Source organism: Hyaena hyaena, unplaced genomic scaffold (genome assembly GCF_003009895.1).
Source record: "Hyaena hyaena isolate Hyena2069 unplaced genomic scaffold, ASM300989v1 scaffold_1971, whole genome shotgun sequence".
Classification (NCBI taxonomy): domain Eukaryota; kingdom Metazoa; phylum Chordata; class Mammalia; order Carnivora; family Hyaenidae; genus Hyaena; species Hyaena hyaena.
The window spans coordinates 59,089-76,412 of NW_024082607.1; the positions used below are offsets into that span (position 1 = coordinate 59,089).

At 43.8% G+C, this 17,324-nt stretch overlaps 1 long non-coding RNA gene across 2 annotated transcripts in view; it reads right to left on the reverse strand.

Moving 5' to 3' along the window:
- The window catches only part of LOC120227048, a 128,272-nt gene that overhangs the window by 50,006 nt on the left and 60,942 nt on the right, over positions 1–17,324 (reverse strand). Inside the window, exon 1 of one of the 2 annotated variants that reach the window (XR_005527159.1) lies at positions 12,934–13,076. The exons of the other annotated variant lie outside the window; for it this stretch is intronic. This is a non-coding gene — a long non-coding RNA (uncharacterized LOC120227048). Of the gene's footprint in view, positions 1–12,933; positions 13,077–17,324 lie in introns of those variants that run through there. 2 annotated transcript variants of the gene reach the window in all.

Sequence of the window (17,324 nt, forward strand, 5' to 3'; positions counted from 1 at the left end):
CCAGGACACAATCAAATATAATACAAGGAAAAAAGACACCAGGAGCAAGAACCATCACAAACACCAGACTATAGAAACAGACCACAAAGACTCCAGATATTGGAATTATCCAACTAGAGACGATGAAGCAAATATGTTTATAATGTTCAGGGAAACAAAAGACAAGATTTAAAGGTTTTTCATTGACCTGAAAACTCAAAAAAAAGTTATTTGAAAAAGAATTAAATAGGGACTGTAGCACTGAAAACTACAATACTTGAAACTAAGAAATCAAGGAACAAATTTAATTGCAGATTAGATTTAGCTGGCTAAAGAATTAATAAACTGGAAGATAAATCAGAGGAAATTATCTAGGATTCACCAAAGTGAGATAAAATATGAAAAATATAGAAGTAACAATAAATATAGAAGATACCGTGAGAAATTTCAAAATTGATTCAAATAAAAGAAACCTCTATTTCAATCAACTGGTATCCCAAAAGGAGAGAAGAGAAAGAACAGAGATAATTGCTGAGAATTTTCCCAAGAGTGACAAAATGCAACAATCCACAGATTTCCTGTAAGAAATCTAATGAACCCAAGCTGATTAAATAAGAGAATCTGGTGATGATACTGAGCCTCTTATTTAATAGCCCACCTTCTAAACTTCTTGTTAAGCAGGAGAAGAAGCAGGAAGAGAGGGGCAGAAGTATTTATTGTTTAGGCTAGTTTGAGTTTGGGTTCAGTTACTTGCAGCCAAAAGCATCCTAAATGATATTCATAGTGAGAATAATGTATCCACCATTTACTGAATACTGACTATGTGGAAAGCATTACACATAGATTTATATTTTGTGTAATTCCTCACAAAGCCTTACAAGTCAGTTTATATCAGTCAATAGAGGCATGGTAGGCTATGGATACAAACCACCTTGAAATCTTAGTAGCTTAGCAGAAAAGATCATTATTTCTTGTTTGTACTACAAGTTCAACATGGTTCAACAGAGGGCTATGCTCATAGTCATTCAGGGTCGCAGGATAACTAGAAACTTTACCCCAACCTACCTTCTACAGTCAGTGAAACAGAATGAAGTAAATAGTAATTGGCTTTTAAAGCTTCCGTTTGGAAATAAAACACCTGATTGCTCCCATCTCATTGGCCAAAGAAAATCACATGGCCAAAGGTATAGGGAAGTGCAATCTTACTGTGTTCATAAGGTGGAAAACTGTAAATATTAGTGAATATTTATGACTACCAAGATAGATATTACCCTAATTCTTCAAATGAGGAAGGTAAGGCTCAGAGAGGTATTTAATACTTGTTTTAGATAGATGAATTGACAAGGCACTCATTAATACATCTTCCTGTAGGGGATATTATGGACATGACTACTTGCCTTTTTGTGATCAGGTTAGTGAGAAGAGAAATGAAGCAGTGATAATGATCTCTAAGGAGCCAAGCAGAGCCTCTAGCTGGGTTTCATCATGATCTATCCTAGAATCACTACTCTCAAGGGCAGAGCATGGGACCAAGGCAGCCAGTGGCAGGGAGATGGGGGAGGCAAATATTCTAGTCCTTCCCTTGTTCCTTATGCTAACTTTATCCTTCCCTGTGTGGATAAGATTGGACTGAAATTGGCCAGAGAAAGAGTTTCTATGCATGCACTAAGGGTTCCCACTATCTTATATATTCCAGGTGTTCAAGATGTGGTTAAGAGAGAGGAAAAATAAGCCCACGTAATCGAGTTGGCCATGCCAAGTTTCTTAACTTTGATCTCTGCAAATTCAGAAAGCTGGTCAAGGCAAAAGAGATGCAAATGGAGAGAGCTCTTAACCCATCATGTCCATACACAGGAGAAGGGACAATCTTGTTCTCTTAGGTCCTCAAGTCCTTCCTATGAGGTAGATTTTCCAGCCTGTAATGTGCAGAACATTCCCCACCTCCTCCCTTACCTACTCATGACACATTCACCTCCCTCTTTCCAGTACCTCACATCTACTGGCAGGGTCCCCCAGCTGCCCTTCCTGCTATACATGGACTGCCTCTGCCAGCCCTGTCCAGCCTCCTGTAAGCACAGCAGTGTCTGTCTGAGATTCTCTCCCTGTGGCAAGGAAGGAGTCAATACTGGGTTCTTATTTATTTATGTGTTGGTTTATTCCTTCCCAGGGATGAGGCAGCAGTTAAGGAAGGGGGAGGGACAGAGAGGGAAGGCCCAGAAAAGAAGCTGTGGTGGGCTAAAGATTGGAAGAAGAAATGTCTCTATAATTTCAACTGCTTTCAAACCACACTGTCTCTAACTGAGCCCCCTGGGGTGAAAGGTCTGTGTTTTACTAGAGATGAGAGTTTATAACCTTAATTATGCCTTGAAGCATTTGGCTGTGTTCATCCTGAAACTTCCAGCAGAAAAAAAAAAAGAATGTGGTTTCCATTACAGTGTCACTGAGGGACTTATACTGGGGTTGGGATCATTAAAATGAAAACACTGATGAGTAAGCCATGGCATTTGTCTCCAAGACTTACGTCCTTCCTCCACCCCTAGTCCTGTACTTTATTTTGAGACACGCTTAAAATAGTCCATAAAATATGGAGCTCATTATCCCATCTAACAGATTTCATTTGGCATGAATGTAGATTAAAAGCTCCATGCCAATTCTTCCTCCTAGTCTGAGTTTATAAGGAAGACACTCCTCTGCCTTTGCTCTGGGCTGGGTTCTTTAGAACTCAATACTGCAATAGACCAGGAGAGCCAGGAGGTGCCACTTTCAACTCCACTCAGCTTATTTTTCATCATAATAACAAGGGAGGATGGAGAAAGAAATACAGCCTGTTTTGGGGGCTCCTTAGAAAATTTTGCCTGGAGTCTTAAGAAGCTGGATCCAATCTAGACACCCCTCAAAACCATGAATTCTCCATCCTGCCCATTCTTCCACATACAATGACTACATCAGGGATGCTGAGCCTGTTAAAGAAGATAGGATTGGAGGTTGAAACCACAGGGAATATAATGAAAAGTGGCCTCGCTAGGAGTTTTTGTGTCCTGCTTTCATGTGCAGGCTCAGCCAATAACTAACTACATGACTTTGGGAACTGAAATCCTCTCTTTGGGCTCAGTTTCCTCATCTCTTAAATGAAAGGTCTCTTCCAATTCTGTCTCTTGTTTTGCTGAGAGTACAATTATGGAGGTAAAGAGAGTAAGAACCAAAACCTCTTCTTACCACTGATCTTGTTTGGCCCAATACCATCTCTTGAACCAGTAAATTCACTTTTTATCTGATAAAGCTCTAGCCTTCTCTGATTATACCTTTCAGCTGAATCACTAGAATGTTTGCACTGCATTTTCTCTTACCCGGAATGCCCTTTTCCCTTGCTCTACCCAAATCCTTAAAAATCCAAATATCCATAAGTACGTGCTGATGGCTTGATTTATTTCTTTAATGCATTCCATGCACAGGTGTCATCTCCTCTCCAAGAGTTTCCCACAGGACCCAGAATAGGGTTTTGTATTAGAGGAGGACTGATCTCTCAATTTCACTGACAGGTTTATGATTCTCCACTCATTTTTCATTTCCTCTAAACCGTTTGATGGCAGAATTTGCAGGTGATAGACCTCCCCACCACCTCATCCCTGTGCTTTCTAATTATAGGTCCTCTCTGAGTCCCCTCAGTTATCTCATCGATACAAATGAGAATAACACCACCTACATCACAGGGCTGTTGGAGGCTTGAATGAAGCGGGTGAGAACCTATCTAAGGTCTTGAACAAGCTCACCTCTCCAGGCTCAGCCCATAACATTGCTTGCTCTTCTGCTAAGAATATCAAGGCCACCTGAACTACATTTCCTCTTTTTTTTTTTCTTTCTACTTAAAAATAGCTTCCTAAGCACCTCCTTCTACCCTCCTTCCAACAGAGGAAGCTTTCCCCTCCTCCGGTCTACCACTTCCATCTGTACTCTTCCTTCAATCCATTCCTACCTCCTCCAGGTCACTGCTGCACTTTACAGCACTTATCACAGGCTCTTATTATAAATTCAACTGTTGCTGGACTTGTGTATTATCTGTCTCACTCACTAGAATGTAAACTTCATGAAGACTTCATGCCTTATTCATGCTGTATCCCCGGAAAATAGCACAGGCCCGGAACACAGTCAGTGCTCAATGAATATTTATTGAATGGATTAATAAATCCATTTCTGTATATCATTTTCAAACTTCTCTCTGTCATTGGCCCCACCCCATCCTCAAATACAGTCAGGCCTCCCTTCCCTAACAAAAACCATCATTTGACCCTAATGTCCCACCAACCACTACTCTATTTTTACCTTGCATTTTCTGACATATTTTTCAAACAAACAATATGTGCTGGCTGCTGCCTCATCTTTACCGTCTCCTCCCACTGCAATCTGGTTTCTCCTTCACCAAGGCTCCTGAAACAAAGCTGTAAGTAGTCACCAAAGCCTCTGTCACCGAACTCCTCAAAGTTGCACAACCTCCCTGCAAATGGGGATCCCTAACTGTCCTTTATCCTCTACACCCATGAATTTAGTGTATCTTGGCTCTCTTCCTACCCTTAGGAATACCCTCCTCACTTAGATTCTGCTTCCCCATGTGCACACTTTCCAAGATCAGTCTATACTAATCACATTGCACTCTATACTGTCTTCCCTGAGCTAATATCAATTTCATGATCACTTTTAGGCCAATAAATCAAATCATGTAAATCCTACCCTAACTATTCTCTAGAAACATAAACATAAAGATGCTGGGCATTATGTTATATCATGTTATACTTATTCATATTTTTAGCACCTGGCACTGGTACCATATTCCCAGTACCTATATTCCCTACTGCCTGGTATGCAAAAATTGTTCAGCAAATTTTTAAATTAAATGCTACTACCTTGCCATCATCTGCCTTTAACCTGCCATGCAAGCAAGAATCTTCACAAGGTGGCCCCAACCTATCTCTCCAAACGTAACTCATACCACACAGACAATCCAGGAAGTTTGTAATCTCTGACCTCCATCCTCATCATTAAGTACTACTGAAGCTTAATTCAGTATTCTCCTTTTTATCCTACCTGCCACTGTAGCATTTGTTATTGTTTACTTCTCCCACTAGACAATAAAGTCTTATGAATACAAGAATACTATCTTCTTTAGCACTGTATTCCCAGAGCCTTAAATGGGCATAGCATAGAGTAAGCCATCTGAAGATATTTGTTGAATGAGTGGACATTTCTTCTTTCATTCAGACTATTTCTCCCACTTGTGAAATAATACCTGATAGCACCATTTAGATACATTATAGGTACTGCAGGTATTGCAAGCACTGTCCACACAGAACCATGGAACTTTACGACTATAAGGTATCTGCTTTCTAGCAACCCATCATTTGATAGAGAGGTCAACAGAGACTCACAGAAATTACTGATAGATCTTGGTCTTTCAGGAATTTGAATTGTAAGCTCTCTGAGGGCAGGAAGCCTACTTACTATCCCCAAATGCTCCCTGATATGCTTAGGCCCTTAGAAGATATGACTACTATTGCCAGCAATAATACCAACAATACTTATTGCTTTGACCATTTCTTTGATAACAAGCTGCCTCCATCTGCTAAGTGAAAGGTAAACTCCTCACTTATGTTGAGAATTTAGCTGGCGTTCTGACCATCCAGGGACACAGCAACCTCACTACCCCTTGGCTATCAGCAATCACTGAATATGTCACAAGAGAAGAACAGGCCCTGGGAGGCTGTGCCACACCCAGAGAAGCGCTGCTTTGCTGTTCTCACATCACGGTAACCTCCACCTCACTGGATGGAAACACCACACCTGGACCTCACAGAACAGCTATCGGTGTCCTTCCCCCAGGACTTGGCCTAGATATATCTTGTCTAGTGATTTCACACCACAGACCAGATGTCCCAGCGATATACTCTGTATGTGCTGACAGGAGAGGTGGACAGAAACCCCAGTTTCACATGTATGCTAGAGGGAAAGTGGGTGTCTCGCCACCTATACCATAGCACATAGAGAGAGAACTCAGCCCAGATGGGAGTCAGGCGTCCTGGCTTTAGCAGCTCTGTGGCTTTAGCAAAGTACCTAATCTCTATAAGCCTACTTCCTATCTAAGAAATGGGGACTAAAGTAATATATCTCAAAGAGACATACTGCGGACCCACAGATATAAGATATTAGAATTGTCAAATAATTATAGTTCTCTTTTTTCCTCCTTAACAATGCCATGATAATCAGTATTCTTTCTTTATTCTCTAGAGAGTTCAGGTACTCTCTTAGCCAAAGTGATTTAATGGAAACAACCCTGAACTAGGTGTATGGGGGAGAATACAAAGAGATAGTGAGGAAAGGACCTAAACTCAGAGAAGATCTAGTCTCAGTGGAAGGAAAAGGATCCCCTACCCGACATACACACACACACACACACACACACACACACACACACACACTCACCGACCCACCCACCCAGAAGTAACTAAGCTCATAACAGCAGGAAAATCTGGGAGAACAGCATGCACCTACCAAGCACTTCTTCAACTCAGTCATTGCCACACGTATTAACTCCTTCAGTGCTTACAACAACCCCATGAGACATGTCCTGTTACTACCCACAGGAGCCAATTGTGTATCATGGAACACCTAATCAGGGGCACCTAAGTGCCCACCTGCCTCCTAACAGAACCAGGTATGACTAATTAGGGTAGTCTTTTCCTGGAGGACACAGGAGCTTCAAGGTTTAGAAGGGGGAGGATGTGGATTAACTATAAGAAGGAGACACTTGGGGCATTTCTAGTGGAAGCACAGGAAAATACAGAGATTTCTGGGGAGATTCTGGTGTGGAGCAACAAAGAATGGTCTGGGATGGTGTTTCAAGTGGTGCTATGTTCAAACTATTTATTGGACAGGAGACTTGGTCCCTTTAGTGAAGTGATCTAATGCCAAAAGCCAATTAAATAACTATAAAAGATATATATTTGTAACTTAAAAAGCTAAGTTAAAATAACTTCTTTGTATATTATAGGAAGATTCATCTCAAATGGGAAGGTGATTACAACCTAAATTCCTCTAATTCGAAAATTCCCAGTACAATATGGAAACCAACTTGACAAAAAACTATTAAAAAAAGAAAAAAAAGAAAAAAAGAAAATTCCCAGTGCAGGAGAGACATCCAACACTTTTCATACACATGCTATGTGCTTTTCTCTCCCCCCCCCCCCCCACAGGCCATAGTAGAGAAGGAACAAGTCATAAAGGTTGGCACAAAGAAGCTATACATCAAGCTGGGCACTATGTGTATATGCAACAGTTAACAAGAGCGGGACAAGCCAAAACAAAATGGGTATCCATTTGTCCATGATCTTGGCTATCCTACTGTCCATGTCAATAAGGATTGGCCACAAGCAGATGGACTAAGCAGAGACACCAAGCCTGACCCAGTCAGGAACCAGAGCTGGGAAGATTACTGAGCAGCAAGCAGACCACGGACAGGGCATCTGTCAGTGATGGGAAATCAAGGGCCAGGAAGAGGGCTGTAGGCATGGGAAGAATGAGATCAGCAATCAGGATGCCTGAGAGCCACAGCCATTAGAGCTGGCTGTCTCTTGACCCTGTACTGCACCTGAGCAGAGTAAATTCTTCTATTAGGACATTTAGGAGGTTGAGGCAAGAAAGAACAGCTGCACAGGGAGAGGCAAACTTTGGTGAGAAACACAGGTAGATTCCTGGCTGAACTACAGCCCAACACTGAAGGCTTATGGAAAGTGACTCTCCACACTGCCCATCTATCTGAAAGGAGAAAGGGATTTTTCTTTCTTGAATTCTAGCTGAATATGGGCAGTGCCCAATTGTTGGGGGCTATACTCAGAAGGAATGAAAGGGATTTGGTGTCTGCAGTGACAAACTGCCATCCCAATCTCCAAAGCCCTAGGCAGCCAGAACAGAGAGCAAAACTCCAAAGCAAGCTGGGGCCAGACAACATCCTGCACAGGACAAAGTTTGTTCCTAGAAATAAGGAAAGTCAAGGTTTTGTTAGGTAGTGATAGAAAATGGTTCCAGTTGAAGTTTTTAAAGAAAACTGCATGAATTTTACCCAAAAGATTGTGGTTTTTTATATTTTACTCCTCAGTGCATCTCTGTGTTTACTCCTGTGTTTACTATTCTCATATATTCTCATTTATTTTGTTATTTTGCTAAAGAGGCAGTTTTGCCTTTACTCTCTGGCATCCATGTTATAGGATGGCAATGAGCAGTCCCCAAGCCTGGCTACCATCAGAATCACTTGCAGAGCCTTTAAAAGTGCCAATATGCAGCCCCATTTCCAGCAATTCTAACTTAATTGGTTGGGGCTGGTAGTGGGAAGAAAGGAACTGGTCACTGCATTTTCTAACAGCTCCTGGGTGATTCTCATGGATATCAGGAGTAAGAATCAGTTGGTTTCGGGTCCAAAAGCCACAGCACTTTGTGGTAGCTTCAAAATATGGACAAAACACCAAGAAGAAATTAGCAATCTAAAAGCTATGTTACAAACTCACTTTATAAATATCACTTAAGTTTTCCACACATCAGTCATTTATGTACTTCTTACATCATTTCACCATATCCATTACCTCCTACAGTTATTTCCTCAACAGTATTTTAAATCAACTCCATTTTACTCAAATTTATTTTAAAAAGAAACTAGTGGACTGGGTGTAATGGCAAGGTGACAGTTGTTCCTGAGAGGGGAAAAGCACTCAAGTCAGGAGGCAGGGAAAGGCAGAAGACCCAGGATGCAGGGCAAAGCTGCCACAGCCATGGGATGAGGAAAGTGGAAAGCTTGGAGATGGGCTGGAGACTAACAGAAGAATGCCAGAGAATGGGGTTACAGGTAGTAAGTGCCTGTATGAAGCTGTGCCCTTAAAGAAGCCCTAGGGAGAGGGTAGTGCCTAGGTGGCTCAATTGGTTAACTTCCGACTTCAGCTCAGGTTATGATCTCATGGCTCATGGGTTTGAGCCCTGTATTGGGCTCTGTGCTGACAGTTCAGAGCCTAGAGCCTGCTTCAGATTCTGTTTCTCCCTCTCTCTCTCTCTGCCCCTCCCCTGCTCACACTCTGTCTGTCTGTCTGTCTCTCTCTCTCTCAAAAATAAACATTAAGAAAAGAAGAAGGAGAAGAGAAGCCCTAGAGAGAGAGAGATAGGCTGAGGAAGCAGAGAGGCTGAAGCCAGAGATGAAGGCAGGGCAGAGTATGAGACTGAAGCAGGGCTGGTGGAAGTGAGGGGCGATCTGAGAGATGAGTAGGGCTAAGGACAGCCTGCGTTGGATGAAGTGGGGGTGGAGACAGGGAGTGGCACAGCAGAAGCAGCCACTGGGCAGAACAGATTGTCCGCTGGACAGCACCAGGTGGTGACCAGCAATAGACCCTCCAGAGACATCTGTAAATCATCTAAAATCATCTCACAACCACCAGTAGTAGACATTCCGTATAGTGGAAACATTGCCCAATGCCCTATGAAGAAGGAACCACCAGTCTTCCCTCTCTTCTTTCACTCCAACATGATTACACATAAACAAAGAAATGTAAACCCCCACCTCACATGTCAGGTCCCCAAGGACATGCCAAAACTCGACAACCACAAAAAGTGATGTTACTTCTCTTCTCTTATATACTACTCATGTTTCTTATCTGTATGAGCTCCTTTCTTTCCACGAACAGTCCCTACCACAGGAACCATCTCTTCAGTCACTATTTGTAAGCACAGAACACAGTCAGCAGAATTGACAAACACCAGTAACAAACCCTGTAAAAACAATGTCTGGTATTAACAAAATAAATCAGGAAAATAATCAATGTCTAAGCAAGTTGGTAGTTCATTATCATATAGGTCCTTATAGACCAAAAATATCCTTACACATAGTTAAGGATACAACCCTAAAAAATAACTCTTTTATTATTTAAAATCCTTGCCCTTAACTTTTTTTTTAAATAATGGAGGAGACAAAAGGTTCGTCTGCAATCACCAAGCATGCACTGTCATTTCTCAGGAAAGTTTATTTCCGCTCCATGATACATTCTGTTTCCTCCCCTTTCCTAGATGTGTCAAATCACAGATTCCTGTATTCCCCAGTCACAGCCAAGAGAATGACTCAGGCGGCATGCAGCTTGTCGATTATTTCAATTTTCTGGGCTAAGCTCATCAATTCCCTCCTCTTCTCATTTCTTATCCTCTTCTAACTTTCCTGAGGCCTGTTACTTTCAAGGTGACATGAGGCATGACAATAATGAGGGTGAAATGACATGAAATCCTAAAACAGATGAAGGGAGCTAAATTCTGATACATTAAGGAGAGATATAAGAGAACTTCATTCACCGCCCAGAAGGACGAGTTCATCCATCCATCCACTCAACGAGTATTTACCAAGCATCTCCCATGAGTTATCTCAATCTAGCATGCCACTCGAAATCATGTGACTATCTACACAATGTTAGGTAACATTAGCTGCTAGAGGGACACTCTGTATACAAAACTTCTGCTTGAATACAGATGCAAGTGTGCACGTATTGTACTAGGACACCCACTAACCAGAACTGGGCAGCATAATCAACACTCAATCCCAGAAGCCTGGAAATAAAATACCCTTCACAGTCAGGAGGGACTAATTTAAAGCCTCATAATAAGGAAAACCCTAGAGACACTGTTTATGAAAAACCATAAACTTTCAATTACAGCCATACATGATGACAAAACATCCACGGAAGAACACACAATTCTGGCAACCAACTTTTGCTATCCAGGGGCACAGGTTAATCCATTAATCCATAAATGTATTAACCTGACATTTCTAAGAATGCTTGACACTTTTTTCCTTTTCTTTTTTAATGTTTATTTATATATTTAAAGAGAGAGTGAGCACACACAAGAGAAGGGGAAAGGGGCAGAGACAGAAGGAGAGAGAATCTCAAACAGGCTTCATGCTCACCGTCAACCCAATGTGGGGCTTGATCCCACAACTGTGAGATTATGACCTGAGCCGAAATCAAGAGTCTGATGCTCAACTGATGGGGCCCCCAAATGATTGACACTTTTACATGCAGTAACACAAGAAATTTCCCCCAAATTTTATAACATAGGTATTGATATAATATTCCCATTTTTCAAATTAACAAACTTAGGTTCCATTTGAGAGTAAACCATTTATTCAAGGACACTTGGAAAATAATGAAGCCAGAACCTGAATCTAAATTTACAATTCATGGATTCAAGCATTTTCAAAAAAATAAAAATAAATTACTATTACACCTTATACACTAACTTCTAATTTCTTCTTCTAATTAGTATCATATGTTAACTTGAATTTTAATTCATGTAAGTATAAATTGTCTCTAAGCCACTAATAATTCTTAATTAGACTTTTCTCAGCGCCTGGTTATTCCATACCACCTGTTCCTGTTTTTCCCAGGATGTTTGTAGGAGAGTGAGAATTAACTGTCCTGGTATTAAAAACTAACATTTAAGGGTTGCTTTCTTCATGCCAAGCACCAGGGTAAAATATTTCACTTGTAGTTTCTCACTCAACCCTTACAGCAACCCTCTAGGTCAGTGCTATTATTACCATCGTCACCCCTTTTGCAACAAAGGAAAGGAGGCACAGAGAGTTTAAGTAACTTGCCTGAGATCACACAGATAAGGGAGATTCACACTTATGATCTCCTTCCCCATTCCCGAGTCTATGACCTCCACCTGTAAGAAGTTCTGGCTCTCCTAACACTTTCATCTCCTCTCCAGTCTGGGCTCCCACTGGCCCGTTTCTCAGTGCCAGCGAGAGACTGCTTTTCGCATGTGTCCTCCATCTTTGATTTCTCCCCGATAAGAGCTCTGGTTCACCTGTTCTATGCAGCTTTCTGCTTCCACCTGGTATTGACCTCCTGGCACACCTAAGAATGTTCCCAATGGAGATGAATACACCTTGGGTACATAGCAGGGCTTCTCCAGGACCATCTTTTCCATCAGGGGTTTGATCTCATTCTTCCCAAAACCTCTTAAAGGAGCCAAAGCTTTTAAAAATAGCACTCAATATTTTTAAAATTACTCAACCAAGTTAATAGTGGCTTTTCCTTACAGCAGAGTATCTGAATTTGCATCACATTATCAAGATATTTAAATCACATTAATATGTGAGGGTGAAATGTATTAAGGTCATATTAACCTGGGAATAAAACTGACTTTCCCTTCTTGTTCCACAGACTGCAAATTCTGAACCACCTCTATCTACAGATAATCCACAAAAGGAGCTGTCCTCAGCGCAGGTGCTATAAAGCTCCATGATGCTGAGAGGCACGTAAAGAGGAAACAAACACTTACAAAGCACCTATTGTGCACCAGACATTATGTTATGTGCTTTATAGATATAAATTAAATAATAGTTCCACAGCAAATAGGTCTTTGCCAAGCCCATTTTACAGACTGGGAAACAAGCTGAGAAAAGTCACATAAATCAGCCTAAGGTAAGTGGCAGAGCTGAGATCTGAGCCTACATCTGTTTGTTCCCAGCTTCTTGCTGCAGGGACCATTTTCCTTGCTACACAGCTTCTCAAAGTGATCCATCAAAAGCCCTGCAATACAGGGCTTAACTTCTCTTTAATTATAGTATGGAGCTTGATTCAAAACAAAACAAAACAGCGAGAATGAGATCCTGATATACAAATACTCCCCAAATGGCCCTGTGCTCCCAATTCCCAGCTGGGTCACAAATGTCCCAAGAAAAACAGCCTTTCTTTACTTTCCATGGATTGGCTACTCGCCTGTTTCATTCCCTGTTCTTTCTCTTCTTGCTCCCTGCTCCCCACGCTCTGTCTTTCCATGTGCGTGTTTCTGCCTCTGTCTCTCTCTTTCGCGTGCGCACACACGCGCGCGCGCACACACACACACACACACACACACACACACACACAAGAATACCTCGATCCAGCAGCCGGAGCAGGCGGAGATACCAGAGATACCACTGGTCCCAGAAGCGGTCCGTCATCCCACCCTGAACTCATCCTTCACAGCCAGTCCCTCAGCAGAGCCTCATCCCACCACCTTCGACTCGAGGAGGCCGGAATTACTTGATGCTGGGCTCATACGCAACCTGCTCTGAGCAAATGCCTGCCTGCGAAGACAGCCACCAGTCCTCCCACACAGAGGCTGACTGTGCCGGAGCCGTTTCACAGCAACAAAGGAACAAGTGCAGAACACCGCCGCCTTGTGCAGACCTAGTCTGCAGGGGCCCAAGGGGAGGTCAGAGATGCGGGAGGAGGGAAGCCAGGGAGGGCTGTCACAAAGAGGCAAGGTTAGAGATGGTCTTTGGAATGAAAATCCACATTCTAGGCCATGTCTTAAATTTCATTCCAGAATCTCTCGCCATCCTGGCTTTCTCTGCCTCTCATACCAGAGGCCAGTAGCTCCCCTAATGGGACTAGGGAGGGAAGCCAGGAACTCATCCATCCAGGATTCCAAGGCCTGCCCAAAAGACCCAGAACCTCATTGCCTTCCTCCACAGGGACAAGAGACACTCCTGACCAAGAATACCAGACCCAAATAAGCAGAAAAGGGCCACAGACCCTTACTCCCTGTGTCCATTTGTGGATCCTATTATCGCGGAGACAGCATGGGCTCTGGAGTCACACAGTCATGGCTCAAATCATGCTACCACTTAATAGTTCTCTGGCTTTAAACAAGTTTCTTCAACTCCCTTAGCCCCAGCTGCCTCCTCATAAACTGGAGAGAAAAGCATCTGCCCCACAGAAATATTGTTAGGTTCCCAGGAAAGGAAGAATGTGCCATTTCTGGGATAGCACTCTGTGGAGAGCAGTGCTCAAGCCTTCATCCTCCTTACCTCTCAACCCTTCTCCTTCATGACAGATTCTCCATTCCCACATGTCCATACATCCCATGGTTTCCCACGTCCCTGCCTTTGCTCCTGCTCTTCCCACCAATAGCATGGCTTCCTCTGATTTTCCCAATGTCTAACTCAAATATCACATATTGGGCAGCTGTCTCTAGTCTTCCCCTTTATATTCCATTTCACTTTCTCCTTGTCTACGACTCTGCTGCCTTACTTGATCATAAACTCCATGAAGATAGGAACTGCTTCATAATCATCATTGTGTTCCCCAGTGTACTCCACACAGTGACTTGAACTTTGCAAGTGTATGGTTACTTACTTACTTACTGAACAAATGAACAGACAAGTGAGTCTGGGAATGCCACACAATTTCATTCTTATGGCAAGGAGAGGAATGCACTGTGGCGCCTCAGTCCCTGCGTGCTGCCTAAAGCCTGTAGGAAGATGACAGGGCTCCCCATGCTTGCCCTGCTGGGAGTCCATTTTACAGTGGACTGGTCACCTACACAATGAGGCTGCACCCCTAGTGACTGGGAGTCTTACTCACAGAAATGAAACTGAAGGGGACTCTAGGTTCTGGGACAACTCTGTCCTCTAAGCCTAAAAAGTACCCAGCAGCCATGTGCACATCCATCACAGCTTTTGTTTCAGCTGAAGCCAAACCAGCAATGCCGTCTCACTGTGCTAACAGAAATGTTAGCTTCCCAGGCCTCCTGGTCTTCACTGCGCAGCTGGTGGGAGCAGTCCTCCCTCAGTCCTCCTTTCCTGGGAGCTTTAGTTCTCTGACATGAGATAGGCCAAAGATTCTGACAGAACTCAGACTGCGGAGGAAGCTGGGGGGAGGACAGGATAAGAGCTAGGAGGGAGAGGAGAAAGTGAGCGCAAACACAACATCCCCACCCCCTCAGCCCTGCACCAGCACCACCACAGCACCGTGATTCCCTCTCAAAGGGCAATAGTGGGACTGCGCAGACAGACTGCCCGAAAGCCACCTCTCAGGCTCCAATAATATTATTTTGTTATTACCTTAAATGGACAAGACTCCAGCCTGTAGTTAACACAAGAATGCAAGCCCCTCCTCTCTCCAGACAGCAGTGCACTGACCCCAGAGGCTCCCCCTTCCTTCTTGAACAATAAAATCCATCATTCAGGTGTAGCCAGTACTTTTTAGCTCACAAAGTACTTTCATATCCATCATCTCCTTTGGCTCTCTGAACAGCCCCACAAGGTCTGTAGGATACGGATCATTTTCCCCAGTCTACAGAAGAGAAAATCTACATTCCAAGAGGTTAAATAACTTTGCTTACAGTCAAATGCCTAGTAGGTAGCTGGGCTGAGAAAGAGATATGTACCATCTGTGTCCTCCCAAAGAGAGTTTCTGGGGCTCTGGAATGTTCCCTGAGGAATTGTGACATCTTTCCTAGAGCAATGGAAGCCCTCACATTAGGACAGGGACTGGGGAAACATGGCTGCTTCCCAACAGGATGCCCCTCCAGGACACTGCTGACACACCATGAGCACAGGCTGAGGTAAGCCGGCCTCATTAATGAACTTTTACCCTTTTCTTTAGCTCCTGGCTGTGGCTGCCAAGGGATGGCATCTCCTGATAAGAACGCCAAAGGGGGCTTTCTATAACACAACTTGGGAGAAAGCTGAAATCGGGGGGAGGTGGGAGACAGGAGAGGGGCACACATGGCTCTCCCACCATGCAGGAGACCCAGACAGCGATAGGCTGTGGGAAGGCAGTTCCAGTGACTATGTGGAATGATGTGAACAAGAGTATTCCAATGTCCCACTTGGGCTAGAAGAAAGCAGTTAGCCCTGTTCCCCTCCCCCTAGTAATCAAGAGCAATTCCACATAGCCTGGTTTTCAAAAAGAAAAAGGGAATAAATCTGTTAAAAAACAATATGGGTGTAAGCACCTCCCCCACACAACTGTGAACCTAGAAACATAGCATTACCTGTTGGGTCAGGCCCAGGATAAACCCACTCAGCCAGAAATTTTACTAAAACCAGCTCTAACCTATCAAGCTGGGCTCCTTAGAGCTCCCTGGCCCACCACTGCTCATTTCTCCAACCCCCACAGAGCCTCATAAGCCTTAGTATAAATGCAGCCCCTCCAGAAGTTGAATAAAATGTTCCAAGAAACTCTGAGAGTTGCCATTTAGCTGCAGTGCAATTAGAAAGCACAGGGTATTGTCCAGGACAGAGCTTTATTAAGTTTTGTTTTAAACAAAGCTTCCTCAGTGGCTCTTTCTTTCCTCATGATCAAAGCAAGCATGGCCATTCCGATTGGCATGGTCCCTCCAGCCCACCTACCTGGCTACAGGGACATATTCTCCAGGGACAAGTAGCATCTCTAGGCCAGCAACAGCCTGTCCATTCCAGAGGGCTGATGCCCATGTGGAGGATCACTGGTTACTCGACGTCACATTATACACATGTTGCCTTCTCTTCACTGTTCCTTCTTCTTAACTTGGCACTGTTCTTTCTTCATCTCTCCACCCGCCCCAACATGAAAACACTGTGTTCCCGATCAGATAAAGCCAGCATAGTGTATGGAGCAGAAGGCAAACAGCACAGAGGGAGGAGAGAACCAGTCATGTCCCAAATCTTTCCCACTCATCTCCTGGGACAGTGACCACCAATCCCACAGCAGCATTGGCCAGCTCCTTGGACACATGGGGCTATCACACAAGTGGAGGCCAGGAGGTCACAAAGTAGGCCATATCAAAGTAGGCATACCAAAGGGAAGACAATCTGCCGACACCGTGTTCTTCCCCCACCGCACCCCAGGAAGTGAGCTCCATCAGGCTGCCATTTTGCCCTGCAAGCTGTGCTTCAGTTGCAACATGAATCTAACACTCCACCAGACATCATCCCCAGCCACCTCCCACACCACTTCTGTCCCCTTGGCGATTAGCACCCAAGTGCTGAAATGAGCCTGTGGCAGCACATTCTCAGCAACACCATCCATGGGATGGGAAGGACCCATGCCAATCTCTCCTGTGAGAGCCTGGTGTCCCCAGGTGAACAGGCTCCTTAGGTCCGCACCTGAAGACAGCACCTATGACAAGTATCACCTATCACACTGAAATTCAAGTCCACCTCTCCCAAGAGGCCTTTTCCAGCTAACCCCATTCATTCTCTACCTCAGAGGTTCTCAAAGTTTAATGGGCAGCAGAATCACCTTAGAGGGTTTGTTATCCAGGCAGATAACTAAGCCTCACTCCCAGAGGCCTGCATATTTAACAAGCTCCCCAGATGATTCTGTCCCCAGCTCTCCTCTCTTACACACTGACTTCATTTAACTCTTCTGGTTGAATTCTAGAGTGTACCCATCTCCCTACACAGCCTAGGAGTCCAGTAGGCAGGGACATTCTGAGTCCCAAAGCAGACTAGAGTCCGCTGGATGGTAAAGGGAGGTCCTACCTCCCAAGGCCCATTAGAGGGAACCAAACAG